The 17,478-nt window shown below is 47.7% G+C and overlaps 1 protein-coding gene across 4 annotated transcripts in view; it reads right to left on the reverse strand.

Moving 5' to 3' along the window:
• The window catches only part of THRAP3 (thyroid hormone receptor associated protein 3), a 176,551-nt gene that overhangs the window by 132,151 nt on the left and 26,922 nt on the right, over positions 1–17,478 (reverse strand). For all 4 annotated transcript variants that reach the window (XM_033953670.1, XM_033953669.1, XM_033953672.1 and 1 more), the window contains exon 3: positions 1,281–1,400. The gene's annotated coding sequence lies outside the window, so the exon portion shown is untranslated. The remainder of the gene's footprint in view (positions 1–1,280; positions 1,401–17,478) is intronic.

Below are 17,478 nucleotides of genomic sequence, written 5' to 3' on the forward strand. Positions count from 1 at the left end.
AAACAGTTTCAAGAAGGAAAGTTGTGTTTATTGGAAGAAAGGATTTTTGAACTGGATTAATTCAAAATATGGATTTTTTTTTTCATAAGTTGGAGAACTTGGAAAATAGTATAGTTTTTAAATGGAAAGAGACTGAAAGATCAGCCAAATACAGTATGGTGGAGACCTGAGGCCAAAGCCAGACTTCTACAGTCTCGGCACCACAGATGGCAGGACACAGATAAAGTTTCAACACCTTCAGTGTGTTAGATCATTTTATTGTCACATACTGTACATCTTAGGAGAGAGGGGAAGGCATCTTGAATGGTAAGTTATTGTCAGCAATACTTGGAGTCTTGGTTATAACCATGTATCATCCCCACCATGTGGTGACTTTACAACCAGCATTTAAACATGGGTGACTGGGACCTGCACAGAGAAGGTGTGGCTCTGGCCATCTTGTTGGTCTCACTCCTCTTCTTGCATGCTATACTATCTTTTTTTTCCAAACTGTAATATTATGGGCCATAAAGTTGGGTATTTTCCTGTTTCTAGCAACTCTTAGGAACAGAGGAGGAATTGCTAGTTATGTAGGTAGAGACCACTTCAAACACCCTGACCTGAGGAAAGAAGTTTAGTTCTTGGAAATCCCAATAGAAATATGTCACATTATTAATTGTACTAATTGAATTATATGTATATAAGGTACATATACCCCCCAAACACATATGCATACTCATAAACATCATATGATATGTGTATGATTCACTGATTGCACAGTTCTTCTTGATGTGAAACTTATTGAGCACCAACTCCAAGAATAGTGGTTCATCTTACTCAGAAAATGTCACACAAAATCTCTAATATGGATTAAACATGGACTACTGTTAAGATAAATTATTTTACTACTAAATCAGGCCTATTTTAGCACAGGCTCCAATTTATGTAATATCTAGTTATTAATAATCCATCTTAACAGTGATCTATGTTGATAACTTCTCAGGGTGAATAAAAATCAAGGATTTTGATTTAAATCATTTTTTTTTTAATAAAATGCTTTTATGAGGGAAAATCTATGTAAAGACAGTTTTCTATTTAAGATACATTATCCTCCAAAAGTTATTCACCATGAAATAAGGGTTAGAAAAGGCTGTATATTCATTCGATATTTAATTTTTTTGGTAAATGAATTCCATTAATCCATTCATAATGTCACAGACATGACTTAAATTGTGATTTAAATCAAATCCATCCTTTAACATCTCCTCTAAATAGGTAAAGTGAGAATAGGTAAAGTTTACCGAAATCTTCCTCAGCCAGAAAGCTCTGATGAACAAGCAGCTCTGTCTTCACTGCTAGATGGTTTTCAGATTACTCTGTATTCATCCCAAGACAATATCTTCTTAAAAAAGTATTCTTAGCTGTAAAAAGCATTTAACAGATAAGCAAGAGGAGCCTATCACCTTCTCAGGTTACATTCAACAATACATTTCCTATAAAGTTAGCTGAATTCTAAGAGACCACCTTTTAATGATAATTACTGCACTGTGTACATAATACATTTGTTTTTTTATTCCGCCAATACCTTGCAGTTCTAGGCGGATTACAAAAGGATGAGATTCTGGTCATATCCAGAAGATTACAGGGAAGTTATTGGTTGGAACATTTATAGTCCGTTGATGGAGTGAGGTGTGACCTAAATAGATGTTTTCCTTACTGCTCTAGACCAGGAACACCCAATTCAAATATCTTTCCTTGAATACTGCACCACTGGAAAAAGCACGCTTGCAAACCAATAAACAATATGGTTATGACAGAAAATAAATATGAGAAACAAAACAAAAAGGACAACCAGTGCAAGATGTGCTTTTAGCCTTCAAGAGTCTTCTGTAATTTCACCAGATAACAGCTCCATTGCTTATAGGATAATTAACAGTACACTGATTTTCTGGATGTGCACCTTTACAGAACGAGCTCACTCATACAGACTATGTGCATCACAAAGTCATTGCTAGGAACACTATTACAATATAGCAGCTTTCATAATCGTTGATTGAGATGGCCTACCTGTCAATTTCTGCGCATTCGCTCCTCATTAACCCCTCTTTTACAAAACCGCCAGCGGTAACAGCTCCGACACTCATAGAATACCTATGAGCATCGGAGCAGTTATCGCCATGGTCGGCACTAAAAACCGCGCTACAGTTTTGAAAAGGGGTTAACTAGCTTGGAAAAACAAGCCACTATACTGTACAATAGGTCTGTAGATCAAGGGTACCCTACAAAACTTATAAAGAAGGCATATATGAGATCAAAAATTGCCCAGATTTGTTATTAAGAAACAGTATTACTCAAGATTATGAGGACATTGTAATGGTAAAGCACAGTTACTTACCGTAACAGGTGTTATCCAGGGACAGCAGGCAGATATTCTTGACTGATGGGTGACGGCACCGACGGAGCCCCGGTACGGACAATTTTAGAGTGATTGCACTCTAAGAACTTGGAAAGTTCTGGTAGGCCGCACCGCGCACGCGCGAGTGCCTTCCCGCCCAATAGAGGCGCGCGGTCCCCAATTAGGATAAGCCAGCTAAGAAGCCAACCCGGGGAGGTGGGAGGGACGCAAGAATATCTGCCTGCTGTCCCTGGATAACACCTGTTACGGTAAGTAACTGTGCTTTATCCCAGGACAAGCAGGCAGCATATTCTTGACTGATGGGTGACCTCCAAGCTAACAAAAAGAGGGATGGAGGGAAGGTTGGCCATTAGGAAAACAAATTTTGCAAAACAGATTGGCCGAAGTGTCCATCCCGTCTGGAGAATGCATCCAGACAATAATGAGATGTAAAAGTATGAACTGAGGACCAAGTAGCAGCCTTGCAGATTTCCTCAATAGGAGTGGAACGGAGGAAAGCTACAGATGCTGCCATCGCTCGGACTCTATGGGCCGTGACAGAACCTTCCAGTGTCAGTCCGGTCTGAGCATAACAGAAGGAAATGCACGCTGCCAGCCAATTAGACAACGTACGTTTAGAAACAGGACGTCCCAATTTATTCGGATCAAAGGACAGAAAGAGTTGGGGAACTGATCTGTGGGGTTTAGTACGCTCTAGATAGTAAGCTAGAGCCCGTTTACAATCCAAAGTATGTAGAGCCTGTTCCCCAGAATGAGAATGAGGTTTCAGAAAGAAGACAGGCAGAACAATGGATTGGTTGAGATGGAATTCAGAGACAACCTTAGGAAGAAACTTTGGATGTGTACGCAGAACCACCTTGTCATGATGAAAGACCGTAAAAGGTGGATCTGCAACTAGTGCATGTAGCTCACTGACCCTCCTGGCAGAGGTAAGGGCAATAAGGAAAAGAACCTTCCAAGTGAGAAACTTGAAAGGAGAGGTAGCCAAAGGTTCAAAAGGAGGCTTCATTAAGGCGGAAAGAACCACGTTGAGATCCCAGATAACAGGAGGGGCTTTAAGAGGTGGTTTCACATTGAAAAGACCCCGCATGAACCTGGATACCAGGGGATGAGCTGAGAGGAGTTTTCCATGGACTGGCTCATGAAAAGCCGCAATAGCACTGAGGTGGACTCTGATTGAAGTGGACTTGAGGCCAGAGTCGGACAAAGAAAGAAGATAATCCAACAAGGTCTCCACTGCAAGAGAAGTGGGATTATGACGATGGAGAAGACACCAGGAAGAAAAACGAGTCCATTTCTGACGGTAACATTGCAGAGTGGCCGGTTTCCTGGAGGCATCCAGAATTGAACGAACAGGCTGAGACAAAAACGAATCATGAGAAGTCAGCCCGAGAGATACCAAGCTGTCAGGTGCAGAGACTGGAGGTTGGGATGTAGAAGGGTCTCCTGATGCTGTGTAAGCAGAGAAGGATACAGTGGAAGAAGAAAAGGTTCCCTGGCACTGAGTTGAAGTAGAAGGGAGAACCAATGCTGCCTGGGCCACCTCGGAGCAATCAGAATCATGGTTGCTCGTTCCCTCTTGAGCTTGAACAAGGTTCTCAACATGAGAGGCAGAGGAGGGAAAGCATACAGGAACAGATTTGACCAGTCGAGGAGAAACGCATCCGCTGCCAGACGGTGAGGAGAGTAGAGTCTGGAGCAGAATAGGGGCAGCTGGTGATTGTGAGGAGCTGCAAAGAGGTCTATCTGAGGAGTGCCCCATTGAGCGAAGATGGATTGTAGAGTGACAGGATCGAGTGTCCACTCGTGAGGCTGGAGAATTCTGCTGAGCTTGTCCGCTAAGGAATTATTTTCTCCCTGAATGTAAATAGCTTTCAGGAATAGATGGTGATTTATGGCCCAAGTCCAGATCTTCTGGGCTTCCTGGCACAAGAGGCGAGAGCCCGTTCCACCCTGCTTGTTGATGTAGTACATCGCAACTTGATTGTCTGTGCACAGCAGAAGAACTTGAGGGAAGAGAAGATGTTGGAAAGCCTTGAAGGCATAAAACATCGCTCTGAGTTCCAGGAAATTGATGTGATGCTTCTTTTCCTGGGCTGTCCAAAGGCCTTGAGTTTGGAACTCGTTCAAATGAGCTCCCCATGCATAAGGGGAGGCGTCGGTGGTGATGACTAGTTGATGAGGAGGTAGATGGAACAGAAGACCTCTGGATAGATTTGAGGATACCAACCACCATTGTAGAGACTGACGAAGAGATGATGTCACAGATATGTGTCGTGAGCAAGGATCCGTCGCTTGGGACCACTGAGTAGCAAGGGTCCATTGAGGAGTGCGCAGGTGAAGACGTGCGAGGGGTGTGACATGGACTGTGGATGCCATGTGACCCAAGAGTATCATCATTTGCTTGGCAGAGATGGAACGTTGTGGAAGCACCTGCTGACATAGAGATTGAAGAGTCTGAAGACGGTTGGATGGCAGGAATGCTCTCATGAGGACTGTGTCTAGCACGGCTCCAATGAATTGAAGTCTCTGAGTGGGGATGAGATGAGATTTGGGTAGATTGATCTCGAACCCCAGTAGTTGCAGAAACAGGATGGTTTGGTTGGTGGCCAGGAGTACTGCTTGAGTGGAAGTGGCCTTGATTAACCAGTCGTCCAGGTAAGGAAATACCTGAAGCTGGTGAGAGCGTAGAAATGCAGCCACCACAATGAGACATTTGGTGAACACCCTTGGAGAGGAAGCAAGACCGAAGGGTAGCACCTTGTATTGGTAATGACAATGATTGATCATGAAGCGGAGATACCGTCTGGAGGTCATATTGACCGGTATGTGAGTGTATGCCTCTTTGAGATCGAGGAAGCACAGCCAGTCGTCTTGATTGAGAAGAGGATAAAGAGTGGCTAGAGAAAGCATCTTGAATTTTTCCTTTACTAAACATTTGTTGAGATCGCGAAGATCCAGGATTGGTCTGAGATCTCCTGTCTTTTTGGGGACTAGAAAATAACGGGAGTAGAATCCCTGCCCCTGTTGATCTAGAGGAACTTCCTCTATGGCGTTCAGAAGGAGAAGGGATTGAACTTCTTGAATAAGGAGGGCAGATTGAGGACTGTGCAAAGCAGACTCTTTTGGCAGGTTTTGGGTCGGAAGGGTCTGAAAATTGAGAGAGTAGCCGTGGTGGATGATGTTGAGGACCCACTGGTCCGAAGTAATAACTTCCCACTGGCTGAGGAACAGAGAAAGACGACCTCCTATAGGTTGAGGCAGGTGAGCAGATATAGGAATACTGGCTATACTTTGGAGAATTAAGTCAAAAGGGCTGTGTCTTCTGCTGTGGAGGTGGCTTCACAGGTTGTTGCTGTTGTTGTTGTCTGGGAGGCTGACGTTGCTGTTGCCGTTGACGCCTGGGTTGCTGAGAAGCTGTTGGTAATGGGCGAGCTGTGAAGCGGCGTTGATAGGCCGATTGCTGCCTGAAAGATCTTGTTGGAGGAGGCTTTTTCTTATTTTTAAGCAGGGTATCCCAGCGTGTTTCATGGGCAGAGAGCTTTTGAGTGGTCGAGTCCATGGATTCCCCAAAGAGCTCATCCCCTAGGCACGGGGCATTGGCTAACCGATCTTGATGGTTAACATCAAGTTCGGATACCTGAAGCCAGGCCAGGCGACGCATTGCCACAGACATTGCTGTCGCTCTGGAGGTAAGTTCGAAAGTGTCGTAAATGGACCAAACCATGAACTTACGAAGTTGAAACAGAGAAGACAAGCAATGATGAAAAGATTGTTGTTTACGCTGAGGAAGGTACTTCTCAAATGAAGCCATGGTGGTAAGGAGATGTTTAAGATAGAATGAAAAATGAAAAGCATAATTACCAGCTCTGTTAGCCAACATTGCATTTTGGTAGAGCCTCTTACCAAATTTATCCATGGCTTTACCCTCTCTGCCAGGAGGTACAGAAGCATATACACTAGCTCCTGAGGATTTTTTAAGCGTAGATTCCACAAGTAGAGACTCGTGTGGAAGCTGAGGCTTGTCGAATCCAGGAATGGGAATTACTTTGTATAAAGAATCCAATTTACGTGGAGCACCTGGAATCGTTAAGGGAGTCTCTAGATTCTTGTAGAAAGTCTCCCTCAAGATGTCATGAAGAAGGAGCTTCAAAAATTCCTTTGGAGGCTGGTCAAAGTCAAGGGCGTCTAAAAAGGCTTTAGACTTTTTAGACTCAGCCTCCAAAGGAATAGACAGAGAGTCACACATGTCTTTCAAAAAAGAAGAGAAAGATGTAGTGTCATGCCTAGAGGATGGGTCAGGTGCAGCAGAGTCATCCTCATCTGAGGAACACTCACCCTCAGAGAGAAAGGGTTCCTCTGAATCTCCCCACAGATCAGGGTCCCTGACATGGGAAGTACGGTCCCGAGACTCTGGGGTAGATGGTTCTAAGTGTCGGGTTTTGCGCACCGACTTACCCGACCTCATCGATATGGAACCAGGGGATGTAATCGGTGGCACCGGTGCCGAAGTCTGTACCGACTGATGTTGAGCTCTCGGCTCCGGTGCGAGGACTGGCATCGATACCGATGAGGCCGAGTGAAGCGGTACCGACACAGTGGATGTAGACAGTACAGGTTGTTCCACTGTCGGTACCGGCGGCTCAGTGCGGACCGGCACCGGAAGGTTCGATGCCAAGATAGCTGGAAGGAGATGTTGTAGTTGCTCCTTGAACTGCACCTGGAGGATGGCCGCAATGCGATCATCCAGGGATGGCACCGGTACCGCCTTTTTCTTTTGCGGTACCTGCGGTGCCGCTCGACGCCCCGGAGATGAGGAGCCCGATGTCGAGGGACTCACCTCAATAGGGGCGGAGCGCTTCCGCTGGCGCCTCACAGTCGGCAGGATTGGGCTCGCTGCACTCGAGACCGGAGGACGCTCTAGCGGGGAAGGCTTCTTAGCCGGCTTACCTGAGTGCTGGGACGCCGGTGCGGTGTCGCGCGGTGTCGAAGATGAAGGTGCTGACTGAGCAGGTGCCGAAGCCGGTGTCGATGGAACAGGGTCGGACATCTCGGCACCGAACAGTAATCGCTGTTGTATCTGGCGATTTTTTAGAGTACGTTTTTTTAACGTGGCACAGCGGGTGCAGGTAGAAGCCTGATGCTCAGGACCCAAACACTGTAGGCACCAGTTGTGTGGGTCCGTGAGAGATATAGGCTGAGCACACCGCTGGCACTTTTTAAACCCTGGCTGAGGGGGCATGAAAGTAAAAACGGCTTCAGCCAAATCGAAGGCCGAGGCCTCGATGGTGGCAGAAGGCCCCGCCGGGGAAAAACCAAAAATGAAGAAAAAAATACAAGTTTTTTTTTTTTTTTTTTTACAAAAATGAAATAAAAGAAAAAAGGCAATAGAGCCAAAAAAGTTTACGCGAGCGGGAAGGCAAGTAGAAAAAATTTCAACAGCCGTTGAAAAACGCGTCTTCTTAGCTCCGCGGAAACTAAGAAACTGGGGACTGCGCGCCTCTGTCGGGCGGGAAGGCACTCGCGCGTGCGGCCTACCAGAACTTTCCAAGTTCTTAGAGTGCAATCACTCTAAAATTTTCCGTACCGGGGCTCCGTCGGTGCCGTCACCCATCAGTCAAGAATATGCTGCCTGCTTGTCCTGGGATAATGCCTTATACTGTAAATGCCTCTGCTGTTATATCTTTGATTTTCAAACACTGGAATGTACTTTCAGCAATGTTATTTACCGTAACAGTTGTTATCCAGGGACAGCAGGCAGCTATTCTCACTAGTGGGTGATGTCATCCGACAGAGCCCCGATACGGACGTCTCACAAGCATACTTGCTTGCAGAAACTCAGAAGTTTCGAGATGCCCGCACCGCGCATGCGCCAGTGCCTTCCCGCCCGATGGTCCGGGCGTGTCTCCTCAGTTCAGGTAGCTAGCAGAGAAGCCAACCCAGGGGAGGTGGGTGGGACGTGAGAATAGCTGCCTGCTGTCCCTGGATAACAACTGTTACGGTAAGTAACATTGCTTTATCCCAGGACAAGCAGGCAGGTTTTCTCACTAGTGGGTGACCTCCAAGCTAACCTCAATGGGATGGTGGGAGAGTTGGCTACTTAGGAGAATAAATTTTGTAACACCGTTTGGCCAAACTGTCCATCCCTTCTGGAGAAAGTATCCAGACAATAATGAGAGGTGAAAGTATGAACCGAGGACCAAGTGGCAGCCTTGCAAATCTCCTCAATCGGTGTCGGTTAGGAAGGACAGAGATGGTCATAAAGGTGGAGGAGTAGCTCTCTATGTAAAGATCAATATCCAAGCGACCGAAATGCAAGGGACCTGGGGAGAGGAAGAAGCGATATGGATTGCTCTGAAAAGAGAAGATGGAACTTCTATCTACGTGGGTGTAGTCTACAGACCTCCGACTCAATCGCAGCAAATTGATAAGGATCTGATTGTGGATATCCAAAAGTTTGGAAGGAAAGAGGAGGTTCTGCTGTTGGGAGATTTCAACCTGCCGGATGCGGACTGGAATGTTCCGTCTGCGGAATCGGAAAGAAGTAGGGAGATTGTGGATGCCTTTCAAGAGGCTCTGCTCAGACAAATGGTGACGGAACCCACAAGGGAAAAAGCGATATTGGATCTGGTCCTCACAAATGGAGAGAGTATCTCTAATGTTCGAGTGGGTGCTCACCTGGGTAGTAGCGATCATCAAACGGTTTGGTTTGATATAACGGCTAAAGTGGAGAGTGGCCACACGATACTTAAAGTCCTAGATTTCAAACGTACGGACTTTAATGCAATGGGAAAGTACCTGAAGAAAGAGCTGTTAGGATGGGAGGACATAAGAGAAGTGGAAAGACAGTGGTCTAAGCTGAAAGGAGCGATAAAAATGGCTACGGACCTTTATGTGAAGAAAATCAATAAAAACAAAAGAAAAAGGAAGCCGATATGGTTCTCCAACCTAGTGGCTGAGAAAATAAAGGCGAAAGAGTTGGCGTTCATGAAATATAAAAAAACCCAAGAAGAGGAGAGCAGAAAGGACTACAGGGTGAAACTGAAAGAAGCCAAGAGAGAGATACGTTTGGCGAAGGCACAGGCGGAAGAACAAATGGCTAAAAATGTAAAAAAGGGAGATAAAAATTTTTTCAGATATATTAGTGAAAGGAGGAAGATAAAAAATGGAATTGCTAGGCTAAAAGATGCTGGGAACAAATATGTGGAGAGTGATGAGGAGAAAGCAAATGTGCTAAACAAATACTTCTGTTCTGTGTTCACAGAAGAAAATCCTGGAGAAGGACCGAGATTGTCCGGCAAAGTTACACGAGTAGATTCTGCGCCGTTCACGGAGGAGGGTGTTTATGAGCAACTTGAAAAACTGAAGGTGGACAAAGCGATGGGACCAGACGGGATCCATCCCAGGATACTAAGGGAACTCAGAGAGGTTCTGGCGAGTCCTATTAAAGACTTGTTCAACAAATCTCTGGAGACGGGAGTGATTCCTGGGGATTGGAGGAGAGCGGATGTGGTCCCTATTCATAAAAGTGGTCACAGGGATGAAGCAGGAAACTACAGGCCGGTGAGCCTCACTTCAGTTGTTGGAAAAATAATGGAAGTGTTGCTGAAAGAAAGGATAGTGTATTTCCTTGAATCTAATGGGTTACAGGATCCGAGGCAACATGGCTTTACAAAAGGTAAATCGTGCCAAACGAACCTGATTGAATTTTTTGATTGGGTGACCAGAGAGCTGGATCGAGGACATATGCTAGATGTAATTTATTTGGATTTCAGCAAAGCCTTTGATACAGTTCCTCATAGGAGGCTGTTGAACAAACTTGAAGGGCTAAAGTTAGGACCCAAAGTGGTGAACTGGGTCAGAAACTGGCTGTCGGACAGACGCCAGAGGGTGGTGGTTAATGGAAGTCGCTCGAAGGAAGGAAAGGTGACTAGTGGAGTCCCTCAGGGTTCGGTGCTGGGGCCAATCCTGTTCAATATGTATGTAAGTGACATTGCTGAAGGGTTAGAAGGAAAAGTGTGCCTTTTTGCAGATGATACCAAGATTTGTAACAGAGTAGACACCGAAGAGGGAGTGGAAAATATGAAAAAGGATCTGCAAAAGTTAGAGGAATGGTCTAATGCCTGGCAACTAAAATTCAATGCAAAGAAATGCAGAGTAATGCATTTGGGGATTAATAATAGGAAGGAACCGTATATGCTGGGAGGAGAGAAGCTGATATGCACGGACGGGGAGAGGGACCTCGGGGTGATAGTGTCCGAAGATCTAAAGGCGAAAAAACAGTGTGACAAGGCAGTGGCTGCTGCCAGAAGGATTCTGGGCTGTATAAAGAGAGGCGTAGTCAGTAGAAGAAAAAAGGTGTTGATGCCCCTGTACAGGTCATTGGTGAGGCCCCACTTGGAGTATTGTGTTCAGTTTTGGAGACCGTATCTGGCGAAAGACGTAAGAAGACTTGAGGCGGTCCAGAGGAGGGCGACGAAAATGATAGGAGGCTTGCACCAGAAGACATATGAGGAGAGACTGGAAGCCCTGAATATGTATACCCTAGAGGAAAGGAGAGACAGGGGAGATATGATTCAGACGTTCAAATACTTAAAGGGTATTAACGTAGAACAAAATCTTTTCCAGAGAAAGGAAAATGGTAAAACCAGAGGACATAATTTGAGGTTGAGGGGTGGTAGATTCAGGGGCAATGTTAGGAAATTCTACTTTACGGAGAGGGTGGTGGATGCCTGGAATGCGCTCCCGGGAGAGGTGGTGGAGAGTAAAACTGTGACTGAGTTCAAAGAAGCGTGGGATGAACACAGAAGATTTAGAATCAGAAAATAATATTAAAGATTGAACTAGGCCAGTTACTGGGCAGACTTGTACGGTCTGTGTCTGTGTATGGCCGTTTGGAGGAGGATGGGCAGGGGAGGGCTTCAATGGCTGGGAGGGTGTAGATGGGCTGGAGTAAGTCTTAACAGAGATTTCGGCAGTTGGAACCCAAGCACAGTACCGGGTAAAGCTTTGGATTCTCGCCCAGAAATAGCTAAGAAGAAAAAAAAAAAAAAAAAAAAATTTAATCAGGTTGGGCAGACTGGATGGACCATTCGGGTCTTTATCTGCCGTCATCTACTATGTTACTATGTTACTATGATCTGAGGAAGGCTACAGAGGCCGCCATTGCTCTGACCTTATGGGCTGTGACCTTACAGGGAAAGGGTAATCCAGCCTGGGCATAGCAGAAAGAGATGCAAGCCGCCATCCAGTTTGAGATGGTACGCTTCGAGACAGGGCGTCCCAACTTGCTCGGATCAAAGGAGACGAAAAATTGAGGAGCAGTTCTGTGTGGTTTGGAGCGATCCAGGTAGAAAGCCAAAGCACGCTTACAGTTCAGAGTGTGAAGAGCTGATTCTCCAGTATGAGAATGAGGCTTTGGAAAAAACACTGGAAGAACAATGGATTGGTTGAGATGAAATTCAGTGACCACCTTAGGCAGGAATTTCGGATGAGTGCGAAGGACCACCTTGTCATGATGGAATATTGTGAAAGGTGGATCCGCCACTAAGGCCTGAAGCTCACTGACCCTGCGAGCAGACGTGAGGGCCACCAGAAAAAACACTTTCCAAGTGAGAAACTTTAGTGGAGCCTTGTTGAGAGGCTCAAAAGGAGGTTTCATATGTTGAGAAAGGACCACATTAAGATCCCAAACCACTGGAGGAGGTTTGAGAGGAGGATTGACATGGAAAAGTCCTTTCATAAATCTGGAAACCACAGGATGAGCAGAGAGAGGTTTCCCTTGTAGAGGCTGATGGAAAGCCGCAATAGCACTCAGGTGGACTCGTATAGATGTAGATTTGAGACAGGTGAGAACAGGTGAGACAGGTGAGACAGACTGAGACAGATTTAGAAGATAGTCCAATAGAGAAGATAGGGAGGCTCGCTGAGGCTCCTTACGATTCGAAACACACCAGGAAGAAAATCGAGTCCATTTTTGGGAGTAGCATTGTCGAGTAGCAGGCTTCCTGAAAGCTTCCAACACATCCCTCACCGTCTGGGAAAACTGGTGGGGAGTCACGTTGAGAGGAACCAAGCTGTCAGGTGGAGAGACTGCAGGTTGGGATGAAGTAGAGATCACTGATGCTGAGTAAGCAGTGAAGGAAACACGAAGAAGGAATGGCTCCCTGCTGCTGAGCTGAAGTAGAAGGGAGTACCAAGGTTGTCTGGGCCACCGAGGAGCTATCAGAATCATGGTGGCATGGTCGGATTTCAGCTTGACCAGAATCTTTTGAATGAGTGGAAATGGAGGAAACACATACAGAAAGCGAGTCCCCCAGTCCAGCAGAAAGGCATCTGCCTCGAGACGATGAGGAGTGTAGATCCTGAAGCAAAATTGAGGCAGCTTGAAGTTGTGGGGAGCAGCAAAGAGGTCTATCTGAGGTGTCCCCCACTGAGAAAAGATCTGATGAAGGGGCCTGGAATGGAGTGTCCATTCGTGAGGTTGGAGGAGATGACTTAAGTTGTCTGCCAAGACATTGTCCTTCCCTTGAATGTAGACAGCTTTGAGGAAGGCGTTGTGGCGAACCACCCAATCCCAGACTCTGAGAGCTTCCTGGCAGAGGGAGGCCGAGCCCGTGCCCCCCAGCTTGTTGACATAATACATGGCGACCTGATTGTCTGTGCGAATGAGGACCACCATGTCGTGAAGCAGATGTTGAAAAGCTTGAAGAGCATTGAAGATGGCTCTGAGCTCCAGAAGATTGATTTGATGGAGTCGGTCCGCACTGGTCCAGAATCCCTGAGTGCGAAGACCATCCAGATGAGCTCCCCATGCATAGGTCGAAGAATCGGTTGTGAGAACCTTCTGGTGGGGAGGAGTGTGAAACAGCAAACCTCTGGATAGATTCGAAGAGGTCATCCACCAAAGTAGAGACTGCTGAAGAGCAGGAGTGACCATGATGTGACGAGACAAAGGGTCTGACACCTGAGTCCATTGAGAAGCCAGAGTCCACTGAGGAATTCTGAGGTGAAGTCTGGCAAAAGGCGTCACATGAACTGTAGAGACCATGTGGCCCAGGAGAACTATCATGTGTCTCGCTGAGATGGACGGGCGAGAAGACACAGACTGGCAGAGATGAAGGAGAGCATCCATGCGCTGAGGAGGAAGGAATGCTCTGAGTCGAATGGTATCCAGAACTGCCCCGATGAAGGGGAGAGACTGGGTAGGCTGTAGATGAGATTTGGGGAAGTTGATCTCGAAGCCCAAACTCTGCAGGAACCAAATCGTGGTTAGGGTCACCGAGATGACCCCTGGAGCCGAGGTGGCCTTGATGAGCCAGTCGTTGAGGTAGGGAAAAACCTGAAGACCCTGGTTCCGGAGTGCAGCGGCCACTACCACCAGACACTTCATGAAGACTCTGGGAGTCGAGGACAGGCCGAATGGAAGCACTCGATACTGCAGATGTAGATGTCCCACCCAAAATCTGAGGAACTTGCGAGAGGCCGGATGAATGGGAATGTGAGTGTAGGCCTCCTTGAGATCCAGAGAGCATAACCAGTCGTTCTGCTCGAGGAGGGGGTAGAGAGAAGCAAGGGTCAGCATGCAAAATCTCTCCTTGACCAGGAACTTGTTGAGGATCCTGAGGTCCAGAATCGGACGGAGATCGCCCGTCTTCTTCGGAACAAGGAAGTATCGGGAGTAAAACCCCCGGTTGAGTTGGTCCACAGGGACCAGCTCGACGGCCCCAAGCCGGAGCAAAGCCTGAGCTTCCTGAAGAAGAAGGGCGGTCTGGGTCAAGTTGGAAGGATACTCTCTTGGAGGGTGGTCCGGGGGGACCCGAAGGAACTGAAGAGAGTACCCTTCCTTGATGATGGTTAGGACCCAGAGGTCGGTAGTGATAGCCGCCCATCGATGGTAAAAATGATGGAGGCGACCCCCCCAATGGGGAAAACAGGGGATGGCAGAACGAGGTTGGTTATGCTCCCTAAGAGAGAGTCAAAAAGGCTGAGGAGCCTTGGGGACAGTAGAAGGCTGAGGCTTTTGTTGAGCCTTCTGTGGAGGCTGCCTCTTCGCTGGTTGTCTCGCAGCCGGAGCCTGCCTTGGTGTATAACGCCGTTGATAGATCAAAGGCGGCCGAGAAGGACGAGACTGTGTCGGCTTAGGCTTGGGTCGAAGAATGGACTGAAAGGATTTCTCATGGTCAGATAGTTTCTTCGTCACGGTCTCGATGGACTCGTCAAATAAATCTGCCCGTGCACAAGGAACATTGGCAAGCCTGTCCTGGAGGTTCGGGTCCATGTCAATGGTCCGAAGCCATGCCAATCAACGCATAGCCACGGAACAGGCAGCAGCCCGTGCCGAAAGCTCAAAGGCATCGTAGGAGGATTGCATTAAATGTAGACGTAGCTGGGACAGCGAAGCAACTACTTCCTCAAATTCGAAGCGAGCCTGAGACTCAATGTAGGGTGTGAACTTCCGAAGCACAGGCAGGAAGAACTCCAAATAAGTGGCAAAATGAAAAGTATAATTGAGAACTCTGGAAGCCATCATCTAGTTCTGGTATATCCGCCTACCAAACTTATCCATGGTCCTGCCTTCGCGACCCGGAGGTACCGAGGCATACACCTGGGACGGATGAGACCTCTTGAGGGAGGATTCGCCAGCAGGGATTGGTGAGAGAGTTGAGAGCCCTCGAACCCCTTGTGATGAACCGTGCGGTACCGGGCATCCAACTTGCCAGGAACAGCAGGAATAGAGTACGGCGTTTCAAAACATCTCATGAACGTTTGGTCGAGGAGCTTGTGTGGAGGCAGACGAAGAGACTCTGCAGGAGGATGAGGCAAATGCATGGTGTCGAGGTATTCCTTGGAGTACCGAGAACCGGAGTCCAAGGTAATGTCCAGGTCATCCGCCATCTGCCGGAGGAAAGATGAAAAGGATAACTGGTCCGCCAGCACAGGCCTACGAGATGGACTGGACGAAGTCAAGGCCTCGGGATCCACAGAGACCTGCGATCGACAGGGTGAATAAGAGACACAGGGATCCTCGAACTCCGGACCCGGCGGAGGAGACACATCCGACGAGGAATACCCCATACGCGGCAACTTCTTCTGCGGCGATACTGTAGAGTGCCGGGAAGAGTGCCGCGAAGAATGCCTGGACCGATGCCCCTCTCGGTGCCGGGAGGGGGATCTAGAGCGGCGATGTTTAGAATGGACCCCAGACGCCTCTAACGAGTAGATGGGACTTGAGGCCGTAGAGCGCAGAGGCGGGAGATTCAACGCCTCCCGAGATGCAGTCCAGGCTTGATAAGGAGTGCGGAAGAACTCTTCCTGTGATTTGCGATGCCCAGGGCTTCGATTACTCGAAGAGGGATTCCACACCTCTTCGTCTGAAGGCGTAATGGGCTCTAAAGGGGGCATGTCACTAAAGGAGGCCCGCCTCGAGGGACCGACCGCCCATCGCCGCTCCTCCTCGTCAAGCAGCGAGAGCGACCGGCGAGGAGGAGGAAGAGGGGGCGGTCCGCTCCCCGGAGTCAGAACCGGCAGGTCACCTTGGATCGTTGCTATCAACTTGGGTCCCATGGTGGTCATGAGCTCGACAAACTGAGCCTCCAAAAGGGACCGCAACTAAGACGACAAGGAGGGAGCCGCACCTAAAGTGGGACCTCCTGAACGATCTTCGCGCTCCTTCGTGGTCGAGTGCTTTTGCTTGGAAGCCTTTGGCACTTTGAGAACCACTGGTGGAATGAGAGGAGGCGGTACCTGATCCGAGGAGACGGAGGAAGGCACCGGAGCAGAAGGCGGGGTCGAAACCGGAACAAAGGAAGCCGGCTTCAGGAGACCCGGCGTAGCAGGAGTGGTGGAGGGCTTCGCAGATGCAGGCGAAGCGCCAGCCGAAGTCAATGCTGAGGGTTCCTTAGCAGCTTCCATCTTGAACATCGACTCCCACAAAAAACAGCGAAGCTTAAACGCACGCGCTGTGAGAGTGGAACAAGGCCGGCACGATTTCGGGAAATGTTCTGGACCAAGACACTGCAGGCAGCGTCGATGCGGGTCCGTCAACGAAATCGCGCGCTGGCACTTGCTACACTTTTTAAAACCAGTAATTGGCCGGGACATAGGCTGAAAAAGCTCCGCGGGGCCTGAGCCACGCGGCCGACCCGGTCAAATCGCCGGAAGAAATTATTATTATTATTTTTTTTTTAAAAAGAAACCAAAGAAAATAAAACACACGATAAAGAGTAAAATAACTCAAAACCGCGGCAATAGAAGGCAAAAGAACGGGAATTCAATCAGCGCAGAATTGAAGTAGAACTTCTCAGCTCCGCGGAAAGAAAAGAACTGAGGAGACACGCCCAGACCATCAGGCGGAAAGGCACTGGCGCATGCATGGTGCGGGCATCTCGAAACTTCTGAGTTTCTGCATGCAAGTATGTTTGTGAGACGTCCGTATCGGGGCTCTGTCGGATGACATCACCCACTAGTGAGAATACCTGCCTGCTTGTCCTGGGATAATATACATTGCTGTTTTGAACATCACCCCATAATAATGTATAAATGGGGTAAAACAATAGAAGTAAGTACCGTCTTATAAGAGAATAGATTACAATGTACAATGGAAGAGCTGAAGGTGCCATGTACAAAGTGGACACTATCAGTGTTGCACCCTTACTATCAAGGGTATGCAATAGGATCCACGAGGGCAGAGATCTCTAATAGCTTATGCCAACAAGTCTTGTGAAACGGCCAATGTTATACAGTGCCCTTGCGGTCTGTTATATGTGGGTCATTTGTCCAGACCCATTAAGTTACAATTGAACGAACATAAATCCAGGATCACACATCAAGTGTTAACTGTCCCACCTTGTTAATCATGGGGTGCAACACACACTGCAAGATCTACGCTGGATAGTTATTGATAAAATTGAATAGGGCAGGGAGTGGGGTGACATCGACTATCTGCTCAATTATAAGGAACATCGCTGGCTTTTCTTTCTGAACAGTTTGCCTAATGGGCTCATTGCTGAATTAGACTGGTCCTCCTCAATTTGAGGGAGGGCTTTCATTGGCTCTTTTCTGCTTCCTGCTGCCATTTAAAG

The sequence above is a fragment of the Geotrypetes seraphini genome, chromosome 8 (assembly GCF_902459505.1).
Source record: "Geotrypetes seraphini chromosome 8, aGeoSer1.1, whole genome shotgun sequence".
NCBI classification, from domain to species: domain Eukaryota; kingdom Metazoa; phylum Chordata; class Amphibia; order Gymnophiona; family Dermophiidae; genus Geotrypetes; species Geotrypetes seraphini.